The 15,840-nt window shown below is 41.8% G+C and overlaps 1 long non-coding RNA gene across 2 annotated transcripts in view; it reads left to right on the forward strand.

The window, feature by feature from the left end:
• LOC138762659 (uncharacterized) overlaps positions 1-15,840 on the forward strand; it is a 94,182-nt gene that overhangs the window by 30,811 nt on the left and 47,531 nt on the right. The window lies entirely within an intron of this gene.

The following is a 15,840-nucleotide window of genomic DNA, read 5'->3' on the forward strand; positions in this document are numbered from 1 at the left end:
CATTACCCCTCCATAAATCTTTGTCCGAGAAGCCAAGCCAAAGAAAGAGGTCCTTGGGAGACAGCCTCAGATGTTTCATAGATTAGCTATTGGTTCAATTTCTGCTTGTGGTACTAGTTCAGTAACACTACTACATCACAGTTTGAGACTTAGAGGAAAGGTAGAGCTTGTTGATGTTAATTTTTTTATTTATTGGATCACGCTGATTTGCTAATTTTTTTTATTGTATATGTTGATAGCTCTGATGTTTTGAACTGGGTGGATTGTATCAATGGACAGATGGCAAGCCATGAATATAATATATACAATCAGATCTAAAATATTTTTGAAAATGACCTTGAAATGTGCTCACTTTCCTCTCTTCAACATAAGTTTAAATTTGTAACTTAAACTGAAAACCTCTGTGGAAAAATTCTTAAAATATTTTTAGAAAGCATTTCTGACATTTAGATAGCATCCTTCATTAGCTTAGCTCTTTCAGAAAGCATTTTCCAGTCAAAAGGTTTTCCTCAACTGTAATTGGTGTTGTAATTTAGACAATTATAAATATACGGTGATGTGTCACTGAGAGATACAACATGGACACAGTTCTTTCAGTCCACTGAGACCATGTCACTTATCAAGCAACCATTTGATGTGAATTTTACAGTAATTGTTTTGTTTTAGTCTCCCCATATTCTCAAATCCCCTCCCTCAGATTTAGTTTCTACAACTGACCTACCAGCCCACACACATTTGGAATATGAGTAAAAACCCACATGGCTACAGGGAACATGTGCAAACTCCACACAGGGAGCAACCATAGCCAGAAATGAGCCTGGATTTCTGGTGCTGTGGAGCAGTAGTTCTACTTGCAGACCACTGTGGCAGTCCTAATGCACTGAGAGATAATGAGAGAAGAGCTGACTCATCTTCACTCTCTCGAAATCATGCCTTGGCATCAATTACATTCAGGTGAATGAGTATATAAGGTCTTAGCTTAAAATCTCTTCCGGCATCGAGCAATGCAACATTTCCATGGTACTTGGATTTTTGTACTTGGGCTTCTAGACTAGGTTGACCAAACCACTTTCTGTACAGATGCATGAGCAAGAGTTCAGGCTGACCGATGGTTTTTGAGAAAGGTAATAATAAATATGCCAATTATTATGTTGTAAATTAAAGTATGAAAATTTGGATTGACACAAGCTCTTTCTGTTCAATGCAAAATATAAATTTTAGGAGAAAAGCATGCTACAATTTACCAATGCATAACAATACTTGGCCCATCTTTGGTTCCGAGAAAGTGAAAGCAATCTCCAGCCTGAGTGGAGGAAACACATTCCAATTCATTTACTAAATATTTAAAAGGTGAACTGGGTTAACCTCTCATCATAAGATAGCTTCTGACAAGAAATCAATGATTAGTAACATGCCCAGAAACACTTCATTACTGCAGTTAAATACAGTAAAACCTCTGTTATTTGGAATTCAAGCAATTGTCAACCTCAAGTAACAGGCAAAAAAAATGCAGAAAATAAATAGGTAAAAAATACAGAAGTTTAAAATTGGGGTTCCTCACTGTTAGTTCCCCAATCATGCAACACGCAGTCACAAGCAACTGGAAATTTAACTTATCTGGCATCTACCAATCCTCATAGGTGCTGTATACCAGTGTTTTTTTTCTCTATCTTTCTATCTCAGTTAAAACATAGGAAATGTGGCAACAGATGAGTTGATTACAGAAAGTTTATAGGCAGCTAAAAAAATAACATTTATACAATTCAACAATTGATCATGGATGTAAAGGTATTACAAAATGAATATGCATTAATCATATTCATGTAATTTGCAGACATTTTTAATATTATGAATACCAAAATGTCCACAAAGTCTTTGATGGAGCTGAGTACTCAAGCAGTAATTCATTAATAGTTGAGTGTATGATAACTTGGAGGTCCATGAGATATTTGTCTTCAGCAGCTCTTCTCTTGGTTTTTTGAAAGTCCCTTTTACTCTGTTCACAAATGAACTGATGAGTTCTAATCATCCAACTTAGTTTGGAATTACTCATGCTCTCTGTATTAATCCAGGAATTATGATAAATACAAATTTGCACAAAAGTATTTTCAAATCTTGATCTGTGGCATTCAGAGGAGTGGGGCAAAGTGCTGAACCAAATTTCTGAAAACAGAAATTGTCTTTTTCACCTTTTAAGTCCATGAGACCATAAAACATAGGAACAGAAATAGGCTATTCAGCCCATCAAGGTTGGTCCACCATTCAATCAGATGCTGATCCATTTTCCCACTTTGCTCTACTCACCAGCCTCTCCCTATTACTTTTGATGCCCTGGCTAATCAAGAACCTATTAATCTTTGCCTTAAATAGACCCAATGACATGGCCTCCACAACTGCCTGTGTAAAAGATTTACTACTCTCTGGCTAAAGAAATTTCTCCGCATCTCTGTTCGAAGTGGATTACATTCATTCCTGAAGCTGAGACCTCTTGTCTAAAACTCTCCCACCATGGAAAATAATCTTTCTATAACTACCCTGCCCATGCCTTTTAATATTCAAAATGTTTCAATGAGATCACTCCCTCATTCTCCTAAATTCCAATGAGTGCAGGACAAGAGCCATCAAACATTGTTCTTATGGTAACCTTTAATTCCTGGAATCATCCTTGAGAACCTCTTCTGAGCTTTCTCTAATGTCAGCACATCCCTTTTTAAATGTGGAGGACAAAAGTGCTCACAATATTCCAAGTGAAGTCTCTCCAGTGCCTTATAAAGCTTCAACATTCCATCCCTCCTTTTATATTCTATTCCTTTTAAAATGAATGTCAGCATTGCATTTGCCTTCCTCACCATTGACTCAACCGGCAAGTTGGGTATCCTGCACAATAACTCCCAGGTCTCTTTGCATCTGGTAACTCAATTTTCTCCCCATTTAGAAAATAGTCTGCTCATTTATTTCTTCTACCAATGTGCATGACCTTACATTTTCCAACATTGTGTTTAATTTAAAACTTCTCTGCTCATTCTCCTAATAATTCTGTCCTGCAGTCTCTGTTTCATCAACATTACTGGCTCCTCCACCTATCTTCGTATTATCTGCAAACTTGACCACAGAGCCATTCATTCCATAATCAAAATAATTGATATGCAAGGTAAAAAGAAACAGCCCCAACACCAACCCCTGTGGAACACAACTAGCAACTGGTAGCCAACTCAAATATGATCCCTGTATTCTGACCATCTGCTTCCTGCCAATCAGCCAATGTTCAACCCACACTAATATGTTTCCTTTATACCATGGGCTGTTATCTTGTTAAGTAGCCTCGCGTGCAGCACCTTGTCAAAAGCCTTCTGAAAATCCAAATACTGGTACTGCATCCACTGAATCCCCATATTCAGCCTGCTTGACACATCTTCAAAGAACTCCAGTAGATTTGTCAGTCAAGATTTTCCCTGAAAGAAACTATACTGATTTTGTCCTATCTTGTCATGTGCCTCAAAGAACCCAGTAATCTCATCCTTGAGAATCGAATCCAACATCTTCCAAATGACTGATGTCAGGCTAACTGGTCTATAAATTCCTTTCTGCTGCCTCTTTCCCATCCTGAATAATGGAATAACATTTGTGATTTTCCATCCCTTTGGAAGCATGCCAGAATCTATTGATTCCAGAAAGATCATTTCCAGTTTGAGGTTAGTGCATTTAAAAAGGGTGCAGAGGCAGGGACTCAGGTTATAGTCATCTTGGGACTTTTTGCTGGAAGAGGAGTGAGGGACTCAGGAGAGCTGAGAGTGTCAGGAACAAGCTTGAGGTGAGTGTGCTTAAAAAGGGAGTGGCGGGCAAGTTAAGGGTTCAAGAGAAAGATGATTGGTGGGAGGAGTAATAAAATAAGGGGCAGTGATCAATAAAAAGAGGTAGCTCAAGCAGAGCGGCCAGTGGAGAGCGCCCAATGTGTAAGTGGCCGAACGTAGGAGTGGGACTTAAAGCCTTTGGCTCATGAAGTTTTGGTGAACAGAGGCTGATTTACAGCAAGGTAAGGCCAGGTAAGATCTTTGTATTTAAATTAGAAAGAGTTAACATAGACAGCAGCTAGGGCAGTGGGATTCTCTGAAGGTAACATGTGGGAAATCTGGGACAGCACAATAGTCCCTGATGACCACATCTGAAAGAGGTGCATCCAGCTGCAGCTTCTAAAAGACTGAGTTAAGGAACTGCAGCTGGATGAACTTCGAATCATTTGGGAGGCAGAGGAAGAGATAGAGAGGAACTTCAGGGAGACATTCACCCCAAATGTCAGGGGGCAGGTTGCTGGGTGACGGTTAAGAGAGCGAAGGGGAATAGGCAAACAGTGCAGAGCACTCCTGTGGCCAGGGACAAGTCGTGGTGGTCACTTCTCTGGTGCAGGCGCTGCCCCCTCAGCTCAGAGGGAAAGGGGAGAAGAGGAGAGCTATGATGATTGGGGATTCGTTGGTTCGGCGAGTGGATCAGAGTTTCCATGAAAGAGATCGAGATTCCAGGATGGTATGTTGCCTCCCAGGTGGCAGAGTCAGGGATGTCTCTGATCGAGTTCACATCATTCTAGAAGGGGAGGGTGAGCAGCCTGATATCGTGGACCACATGGGGACCAATGACATTGACTGGTGCAGTGATGAGGTCCAGAAGAGGGAGTATGGGAAGTTAAGAAGCAGGACCTCAAGGATGGTAATCTCATGATTGCTGCCTTTGCCATGCGTCAGAGAGGGTTAGGAATAGAAAAATGTGGCAGATAAATTCAAGGCTGATGAGTTGGTGCAGGGGGCAGGGGTTCAGATTTGTGGATCATTGGGATCACTTCTGGGGAAAGTCTGACCAATACAAAAATGACTGGCTGCACCTGAACTGGGAAGGGACCTATCCTGGTGGGCAGGTTTGCTAGAACTCTTGGGAAGAGTTTAAACTAGTTTGGTGGGGGGGGAGGGGGAGGGGGGGGTGGAAACCAGAATATGAGTGTGGAGAATAGCGCAGAAGGTCAAAAACACGATGCTATGTGTTCTGAATTTGTGAGGAAAGACAGGCATAAATGTTGCCAGTTAGAGGGGCTGAAATGTGTCTATTTCAATGCTAGGAATAAAGGGGTGAACTTAGAACATGGATCAATATGTGGAAGTACAGTGTTGTGGCTGTTACAGAGACTTGGCTGGAGGAAGGGCAGGATTGGCTGATCCAGGTACTAGGGTTTAGGTGTTTTCAAAGGAATAGGATGAGAGATAAGGTGGGAGGGGGAGGGGAGTAGCATTGCTGGTCAGGGATAATATCAAGGCTATAGAAAGGGAGGGCACTGCAGAGGGAATGTCCACTGAGACAGTGTGGATGGAAGTCAGAAATAGGAAGGGAACTATTACTGAACTAAGAGTAGTCTATAGGCCCCAAAATAGCCCTTGGAACACCAAGAAGAAGATAAGCAGGAGTGGCACGAATAAAAGATCTTGTGACTGGAGGGAGAACACATGGTTTTATTAGCTTATAACAAAGGGTAGGGCCTTACAATGGTCTTCATTAGGGCTCAGGGTTTAGGTGGGTAACCAGGGTTATATAGGGGTAGATGGGGGAAGAGCCTGGGGGAGGAGCCAGCCATCAGCACAACACATCATCAGTGAATCTCAGTTCACTACTTTCACTCCTTCCTGCAGAATTAGGGCCTGTGGATGAAGACAGAGAACAAATTCAGCAAGAAAAGTAAATCAAAATATGTAAAATTTTGTACAGATTAAAATGATCTGGGGTCTGGAAACCTTGGAAGGGCACTTCAGCACCACTGGGCCTTGGGCTCCTTGGGTCTCCTGGTCCCCTCATAGGGGAATGTTTTTTCCTCCTGAACCGAATTTCCTGAGGCCCTGATTGGAAGTGGTGAGTAAGGGTTCTGGAACTTGTGGTCACCTGAGGCCACAGATTCTCTATTCTGGTGGGTGCCAGGTCCCTGATAGAGATGGTGACTTCCCTGCCATCTGGTTACTCCACGTTGGCGTAAGTGGAGTTGGCGTGGAGTTGTCTCACCCTCTCCAACAGGGCATTGGTCTTGATTCTGCTCATGTGCTTTCTTAGGAGGACTGGACATGGTGTGATGAGTCAGGTTGGGAGTGTAGTTTCCGATACTGATCTTTTTCAAAATTGAATAAAAGCTCGTGAAGACTCGCATTGGCCGCTGTATAGAGTAGCGACCAAATTGAGTAGGCACCATGGGTAGGGCATCCTGCCAGCATGAGTCTGGGGGGCCTCTTGACTTGAGGGTCAATTTGACAGCTTTCTAGACTGTGGCATTTCTGTTTTCAACCTGCCTATTCCCCTGGGGGTTGTAGCTCGTAGTCCTGCTGGATGTAATGCCCCTCACCAGCAGGTACTAACGTAGATCCTCACTCATAAATGATGAGCCCCGGTTGCTATGGATATAGCTGGGATGCATGAACAAGGTCAAAATAGAATCTAGAGCCATGATTACTGATGAGGTGGAGATGTCTGGACATGCGATAGTGAGCAGGAATCGGGAGTACTCTTCAATGATGGAGAGAAAAAATGTATTCCTGTTCATGGAGGGGAGAGGTCCCTTAAAATTGACACTGAGTTGTTCAAAGGGCCTGGATGACTTGATCAGGTGCACCATAGTGGGGCAGTAGAAGTGCGTCTTGCGCTACATGCAGACCTGGCAAGACCTGGTCACTTCCCTGATAACTTCCATGGAGAAGGGCAGATTGCGCGCCTTGACAAAGTGAGTCATGTGGGTAATCCCTGGATAGCAGAGCTCATTATGTAGAGACTGCAATTTCACTTAGCAATTTTGTCATTTTTAATTTTGCCCCTCTTGAAGTTATTGAACATAAATGGACAGTGAGGAGCATAAATTTCCTACCAACCGGATAATGCCTCCAATGCCTGATGACCTCTACAATGGTTTGAGGCTCTTTCTCCACAGAGGGATTCTGGAGCTCATGGCCTTGCAGGGTTTGGGAGAAAAATGCAGCTGACCTACCTGCCCAGTTAAGGGTAATGGCCAGAGCCACATCTGAAGCTTCACTTTCCACTTGGAAAGGTACATTCTCATCCACTGCGTGCATGGTGACTTTAGCAATGTGGCTTTGGACATAATTAAAAGCTGTTTGTGCTTCAGCCGAGAGGACAGCAGGCAGATTTTGGAATGGTGCAGAAAATACAAGATTGTAGTTATGGGTGATTTCAACTTCCCTAATATTGACTGGCACTTATTGACTGCAACTGGGATAGATGGGGCTGAATTTGTCAGGTGTATTCAAGAAAGATTCCTGATAAAGTATGTGGACCAGCCAACAAGAGAAGAGGCCATACTGGTCAGGTGGTGGACCTCTCAGTGGGGGACCTCTCAGTGGGGGAGCATTTTGGTGAGAGTGGCCACAACTCTCTTAGCTTCATATAGCTATGGAAAAGGATAAAAGCAAACAAAATGTGAAAGTGTTTAATTGGAGAAGGACTAATTATGATGGGTTAAGGCAGGAATTAGCGAGCGTAAATTGGAAATGGATGTTCAAGTGTGAAAGCAAAGAACCAAGGTGGAGGAAGTTTAGGGACCACTTGTGTTGGGTTCAGGATAGGTTTGCCCCACTGGTACAGGGAAAAGATGGTAGGAAAACAGGTGAGGCAACTAGTCAAGAGGAAGAAGGAAGCATACATTAGATATAGGATGCAGGAAACATGAAAGGGTCATGAGAAGTATATGGCAGGAAGGAGCTTAAGAAAGGACATAGGAGAGCTGAAGTGGGCATGAGAAGACTTTGGCATGTAGGATTAAGGAGAACCACCAGGTGTTCTATGGGTACATGAAGAACAGAAGGATGAGAATGAAGGAGGGGCTCCTAAAGGAGGCAACATGTGCCTGGAGGCAGAGGAGATTGGGGAGGCCCTAAATGAATACTTTGTTTCAATATTCACAGAGAAAAGGTCCTTAATCAGCTTGATGTCAGAATAGAATACGCTTGTGTGCTGGAAATGTGGAGATTAAGGAAGAGGAATTGTTGGATCTTCTTAAAAATATCAAAATTAATGTCTGTGGGGCCAGATGCAATATACGCCAGGTTGCTGTGGGAAGTGAGGAAAGTGATAGCTGGAGCAGTAGCTGCGATCTTTGAGTCCTCTTTGGCCTCAGGGCAGGTGTTAGAGGATTGGAGAATGGCAAAAGTAGTCCCCTTGTTTAAAAAAAGAAATAGGGATAATGCTGGGAATTATAGACCAGTGAGTCTTACATCAGTGGTGAGCAAACTATTGGAGAGGATTCCTAAGGATAGGATCTATGAGCATTTGGAGAAGTACAGTCTACTCAACGATAATTAGCATGGCTTTGTGAAGTGAAGGTCATGCCTCACGAGCCTAATTGTTTTTGAGGCAGTAACAAAATAAATTGATGAGAGTAGGGCAGCAGATGTGATCTCCATGGATTTTAGCAAGGCATTTGACAAGGTCCTCCACGAGAGACTCGTTCAAAAAGTCATGAGGCATGGGATCCATGGAACTTTAGCTGTATGGATAAAAAAAGTGGCTTGCAGAGAGTAGTAGTGGAAGGAAAGTATTTTGCCTGGGATCGGTGACTAGTGGAGTGCACAAGGATTTGTTCTGGGACTCCTGCTTTTTGTAATTTTTATAAATGACCTGGATGAGAGGCAGAAGAATGGGTCAGTAAGTTTTCAAATGATACAAAGGTTGGAGGAATTTTGGATGGAGCTGAAGGTTGTCAAAGGTTACAAGATGATATAGGTAGGATGCAGAGATGGGTGAAGAAGTGGCAGATGGGTTCATAGCTGAGCATAGGGTTAAAGGTCTATTACTGAAGAGTGCAGATAAATGAGGGACCTTATGGTCCAAATCCATGCATCCCTCAAGGTCACTGAACAGGTTGATAGGATAGTTAAGAAGGCCAATGGGATGCTGGGCTTCATTCATAGGGGGATTGAATTCAAGAGTAGAGAGGTCATGTTGCAACTCTACAAATCTCTGGTGAGATCACACTTAAAGTATTGTGTTCAGTTCTGGTCACCTCATTATCAGAAGGATGTGGAAGCTATGGAGAGGGTGGAAAGGAGATTTACCAGGATGTTACCTGGATTGGAAAATAAGTCTTATGAGGCAATGTTAGCAGAGCTGGGTCTTTTCTCTTTGGAGCACAGAAGAATGAGAGGAGACCTAATAGAGGTCTACAAGATTATGAGAGGCACAGATGTGGTGGACAGACAGCACCTGTTTCCCAGAGCAGGAATAGCAACCACCAGAGGACATGTGTGCAAAGTGAAGGGAGGGAAGTTTAGGGGAGACATCAGGGGTAGGTTTTTATGCAAAACATTGTGGGTGCCTGGAATGCCTAACTAGGGATGGTGGTGGAGGCTGAAATATTAGGGGCATTTAAGAGACTCTTAGACAAGCATATTTGGAAAAAAATAGAGGTATAGGGTGGGGAAGGTTTAGTACTTTTGTTAAGGAATATATAGGTCGGCACAACATCGAGGGCTGAAATGTAGTGTTCTATGTATGTCTCTACAATCTGTACTGTTACTTAATTCAGAACCCAAGGGCACAATCCATTTGCTTTGCTAGACTCATCTAACCTTTAGACCATTCAGCTTTCTAAGTGATTTCCCAGTGTTCTTTATTTTAATTCTTTTCTGTGCTATTGATGTTCTAAAATCATTATGTAAAATTGTTAAGAGCAGCTTTCATGAGTCATCAAGATTTATGTGGCATTCAGTTCAGAAACAAGATGCAATTTCTTAACTCAACAATACATTCATTCATTCATTCAGGTGTCTTGCCATTCAGTGTGTGCGATCATGTCTCTCCATCCGCCATGATCTCTAACCCTCTTAATTGTTGTTGTTGCCTCCCCTGTTCTCCTTCAGTGAAGACTCCATCTTTGAGCTGAGACTGTAGTCGATGTTGAGTTCAGATTATAAAAATAAAAAATATTGAAGTGGTTTCCCATTGCCTTCTTTAGTTGTAGTGTCCATATTGGTTGAGTATCCCTGGCCATTAATCATCAGATTTAACTACCCAGCATTTTTAGTTTTACAACCATAAATTCCAATTTGTAAAATTGTAAAAAAAAAATCTGTAATCCATAGCTTCACGTGACCCTGATTAGAGGGCTAAACAGGTACTACACTTTGCCCAAGGATGACCTGTAGGCTATTGAATAGATCAAGAGCCTTAAACCTCCTTTTGCTGAGCAATTGCACAGCACTGACACCAAAAGTCAACGATGCATCTTAAACTCAAAGCAATTTGTGTCAGTCTCAAGGAACTCTGGGGGGTGGAATCAATAAAGGCCAAAATTCTCCATGAATTTAAATCCTTCACTGCACAATGGAAAGTACTAGTGAGCTTTGAATGTCATCCTGAATCAAGGGTATCACTGCTGGGGTTCTTCATAATAGCATTTTATGCCTGACTCTCTTCAGCTGCATCATTATCAATGAGCCTCAACCCATCATCAAAAAAATGAGCTCAGCATTATTCCTCAGTAAATGAAGCTGTCCATGCTTGTCAATGCAAAGACCTCCACAACATATGGCATGTAACATTTGCATTAAACAAGATAAAAGTAATCTCCTTCATGACACAGAATAACCAGTTATCTTTGATCTACTGTCACTAGGAATCCAGGTTTGTGCACTAATAACCAGAAACTTAAGCAGGTCAGAACATAAATATTGTGGCTGCAATGGCAATCCAAGCCCTGGATAAAACAAATCAGGAGTTTGATGGAATATTCTGCTTTTGGCTGCATGACTCCAGGTTCATAACAGACATAGATCCCTGCACTACGACAAAATGGTCCACTGGATTAACGTTCCAACCACAATCAGTGCAACACACCTGCAGTATGTTTGATCTTTAAAATACACTGCAAGGCTATCTTAATAGCACATCTCAAAATCACAATCTCTTTCACCAAGGAGGACAACTGCAGAAGGGTCATAGCAGCACCTTAAGGCCTCACTTCCCTAACGATAATCCTGGCCTTGTACTTTTCCATTTCTTCATCATCGGTGGGTCTGAATCATGGAACTTCTGCCCAACAAATCAGTAAAAGCATCTCCTCAAAAAAATCAAGATCAAGAGTGCTTCTAAAATGACAGAAGGAGAAGATAACGAAAAGAACTGACTCAGTAAAATTTCTTGTTTATTTTTATTAAGTGACAACATTGTTTAACGGGTTTAATGTATCTTATAGATTGAACTTTAAATAAATGGGGAAGGGAGTGAGGGAGGGAGGGAAGGGAGGGGGTAAAAGGGGGAGAAAACGACACTGTATATATTTAAGAAGAAAAATGTCTGTATGCATCTTGGTCAATATGGTTTATAGTGTGAAAAATAAAAAAAATTAAAAAAAAGAAAGTGGCTCACTACCATATTCTCAACAACTGTGGATGGGCAAAAGAATACTGATTACATCTTGCAGACGAATAACGAAAAGATTTAGTGCATAACCATATGGAACACACATCAACTCTGAGAATTGGGTCCAAATTGTTGTTTCTTTGCAATGTTTTGGCTAACTTATCAGACTAATCTTCTTCAAAGGAAAGATTATTAAACAATCATCGTTTCCATTCTCTTTCAAGCCTCCTTGTTCTGATTTTCTTCTGATAGGCACCATTCTACTGAATGCCATTACTACTTGGTGTTTGGGAATTAACTTACTTTGGTTAAGTGCAAATGCATATATTTCAATTAAGGCTTGACTTCCACTGAAGTGTAGCTTTATTTTTCCATAGAGAAATGTTGGGGTTTGGGCCATAAAATACTCTGCTTTTATTACCAGTCAAACTGTTTCTGCTCAGGTGCAACAGAATTCCTTTTAATGAGTAAAATGTCATGTAATGTACTCCAACTGTGTGCTTCAACATAACCTCTTGAATACAGTGGTAGCTTTTTCTTTGCTTGGTCAATTATCAAAAAAATTCTGCAGGTTGATTCCTAATTTGTTTCACAGTAAGGCTGCAAAGCAGGGCCCAGCAGGAACTGTGTTGAGACGACTCTTACATTTTTAAGATGTATGATAGCATGGTGTTTAGATTACTAGACTAACAGCAGGGGTCTGAACCATTGATTCCATAACATAAGTTTGAGTTCAACAATATCAGCTGGGAAATTCAAACTCAAATAATTCTGGGATTTAAAAAAAGTGAGGAACAGAGGTCAGTCAGACAGCGTGGTTAGTGTCGCGGTTAGCGCAATGCCTTTACAGCACCCAGCAATTGGGACTTGGGTTCAAATCCTATGCTGTCTGTTAGGACTTTGTTCATTCTTTCCATGTCTGAGTGGGTTTTCCCCAGGGGCTCTGGTTTTCTCCTACCATTCAAGAGTTACCGGGGGGGGGGGGGGTGTGGGGGGTGTAGGTTAATTGGGTGTAAATTAGGTGGATTTGACTCATGGTCTGAATTTTTTTTTTAATTAAAAACTGATTGTCATAATAACACATCAACTTCATGTGTGTTCTGCCAGCCTTATCTTCTCTGAGGTTTCTGTGTCTCCAGACACCAAAGTGATGACTCCTTTCTGGTCCAATCAGAGTGGCCAATAAATTCTGGCACTCTCAGTGACAGACATGCACTTTGCATGAACTAGACATTATCTGAGCAGCATTTACAATTACGCTCCTGATTTCAGAGTCATTTGGTGAGATTTCTTCCAATTGATCAGGATTTTCTGGCCACTTTTCCTGAAGAAGAAACTGAGCCCCGGACACCCATATTTCTTTCTTTGGGAAAGATTTGACTTTCAAACCTCGGGAAGTTACATCTGCTGGATTGATAGCTGTGTTAACATATCTCCACTATATTGCATGTGAGACTTTGTCAATTTCAACAATTTTGTTGGCCACGAAAGTTCAGAACCTTGTGGACATTGTTGATGTATTTAAGCACAGAGGTGCTATTGGTCCAAAATAGGGAGTCTGCTAGTTCCATCTGCAGCTCTTTTCTCTGTACTCTGTCCATTCTGCTTGCCATGGTGGGAGCAGTTAACTCCATTCGAGGGATAGTGGCTGGCTTTATTAGATCCACTATTGCTTTTCCCATCACAAACCCATAATGTGCCTGTCCATGGTTATTATGCAGAAACAGGTAACTAACAGTTCCATAACTATCCTGTGGTGCACTCTTAGCCAGAATTAGACACACACAAAGATAAAGACTGTACAAAAGGCTTTAATACACAAAGATTTCCACAGAGCCAGGCTGGCTGTGGCTACAGCAACTCTGAGTGAGGACTCGGGAGGCTGGCGCAGGCTTATATCCTGGAGGGTGATTGACACCCGACCGGGTGGGGCTTGATCCATTCAGGGTGACTGATTGACAGCCGGCCAGGTGCTGTCCTGTCCCCTTACGCTCTTGCAGGTACAAAGGTTTTCCCCTGCAGTAGACCGGTGGTGTACCACTACACATCCTTACACACATCAACAAAATGATGTAGTTGAGCAGATGTCACTGTTCCAGAGTTTGAGGGTTTGAAGCATCTGTCAATCTTGAAGTTTTCCATCTTATGAAGATCCTGAATCCAACACATCCATTCCTGTACAGTGGAGTCTGGTATCTTATCATCCAAACCAATCCTTTTCCTACACAAATCTTGTCGGATCTTCTTAGCAGTTAGCACTAATGGTGCCAATATTCATAGGGGATCATATATTGAACGGACTGTTGAAAGAATCTCCCTCTTTTGAGGTGTCAGTCTTTCAAGATGATATTGAACTTAAAAACATTGGACTGAACACACCATTATACACCTAACACCTTCTCCACAGGAATGTGGTCATGGTCCAAGTCCAGATTCCTCATTTCTTTTGCTTTCTTTGATTCAGGTATGGCAACCAACACATGACGACTATTACTTATCCACTTGGTAAATAGAAGCCTTCCTTGAATCAAATTGCTCATTGTTCATGAGGTACTTAGGCTTGTTTCCCCTTTCAGCTAGTTCCTTTATTTCTGTTGACTGAAATGTAGTAACTGCTATCCATAAAAAGGCCACTCAGAGGCTAAGTGGGCTCTTTACTGGGACGCGTTCAAATAAATTCATAACAAAGTCCAGATGTGTGCAAAACTGTTTATTAGTGAACACAAAAAGACGCTTAACCTGGTAATCATCATTAAAAAGTGGTAATGTCCATGAACCTGGTAATGATAACATCCTTGCTAACATGACTATTAGTCAACAGAAAATATTGGAGCCCTACTCACCCTCTGTCTATCCCACCACACCAGTCAAAGCTGGCTAACTACAATCTAACTATGCAAAACCCCCACACATGTGCCAACGATCCACAGTGAATAGCCAATGCGCACCGACAACGGCAGAATGTACGTAGCCTCTGGACCCCAGAATACTGCCAATGTCCGCAGCCAAACCATCAACCACAAACAATGCATTTTTGGCTCCTACAATACCAGCCCCTAATTGTTATATCTCAAATAACAATCAAACACAGTATATTCTAATATTATGTTGACCTTCATTCATCATAAGGTCAGAGGTTAGTAGCACATAGCACATACCACTACTGTGGACCAATAAAGTTTGTAGGGGCAAGTGGAAAGGTTAAAAACACAACAAAATAAAAATGTTTGGGCTTGTCAAAGTTCCTCTGTCTCCCGTAGAAGGCAGACTTTGTTGATGGGTCTATTCAGAATCCATTTTTGGTCTTGCTATGAACAAGACGTACAAGCCCCTTTTTCAGTCCAGAATAGTCTGACTAATTTTTCCAGTCAGTCAGGAGTTTTGAGGCACTGAGTTATCCATGGTGATCGCAATGTTTCCTGGTGTGAAGTTATGTCTGATGTAAGACCATTTCTGTCATTCGTGCAGTTAAGGAAGATATTCTTTAATCCATCTTTTCGAGAAAAAAATCTGATGTATACTGAACTTCTCTCCACCTGCGATGAGCATGTATGTCTTCCTTCTGAAACTGCCCTGATGGCATCGATGACATAGTCTTAAGGAACAGAAGGTGGTTCGGGGTAATTACTTCAAGGTCATTTGGATCTGTAGAAGCCTTGGTGATTGGACGACCGTTGAAGATAGCCTTAGCTTCACATAAAACCGTGTGGAAACCCTCCTCGTCAAGACTTTGCAAATTTAGGGTTGGAGTTGAGAACTTTTCACACTGATCTAATTAATCTTTCCCATTCACCTCCATGGTGTGAGCCGGCAGAGGAATGGAAGATCCAGTTGATACCTTTCTGGAGCAGTGTATTATGGATTTGACCCTGATTCAAGCTTTCAATTGCCTCCCTCAACTCGTGCTGAGCTCCCACAAAATTGGTGCCATTGTCATATCGTGGCTCTTTGATTGTGTTTTTTTCCTGGAATTCACAGACCACAGTTCTTGCTTTCCATGCTGTGTTCAAAGGATTTAATGACATCTATAGGTGCTGGATACTGGGGGTTTCACTGTACAGTTGACCTATGGAAATGACAGCAAGAAACGGAAAGATACCTGATTCTATATCCAGGTATGAAAGGATGGTAATTTGTTTATTCCTTTAGACACACTTGAGGTTAGTGCTAGAAAATAGGTTAGCAAGATCCAGGACAGTTGTCAAGTTGTGAGAGAAAGCTTGGTGGCCAAATATTAACCAATTTTAAGTTAATTCTGAATGAGTCTCATTGATTATGTCTCACATAACCTTGGTAGAAATTGCTATGTCAAAGTCATCTTTCAGAGTTTGCATTGATACCATAAGAGCTGCATTAACTAGCGTTTGATTGGTGTGTTTAATTAAATAGGCAGATTAATCTGGTGTTGGCTGATCATTTCCCCATGATCTCAATATTAACCTGGGTGAT

The sequence above is a fragment of the Narcine bancroftii genome, chromosome 5 (genome assembly GCF_036971445.1).
Source record: "Narcine bancroftii isolate sNarBan1 chromosome 5, sNarBan1.hap1, whole genome shotgun sequence".
Taxonomy (NCBI): Eukaryota; Metazoa; Chordata; class Chondrichthyes; order Torpediniformes; family Narcinidae; genus Narcine; species Narcine bancroftii.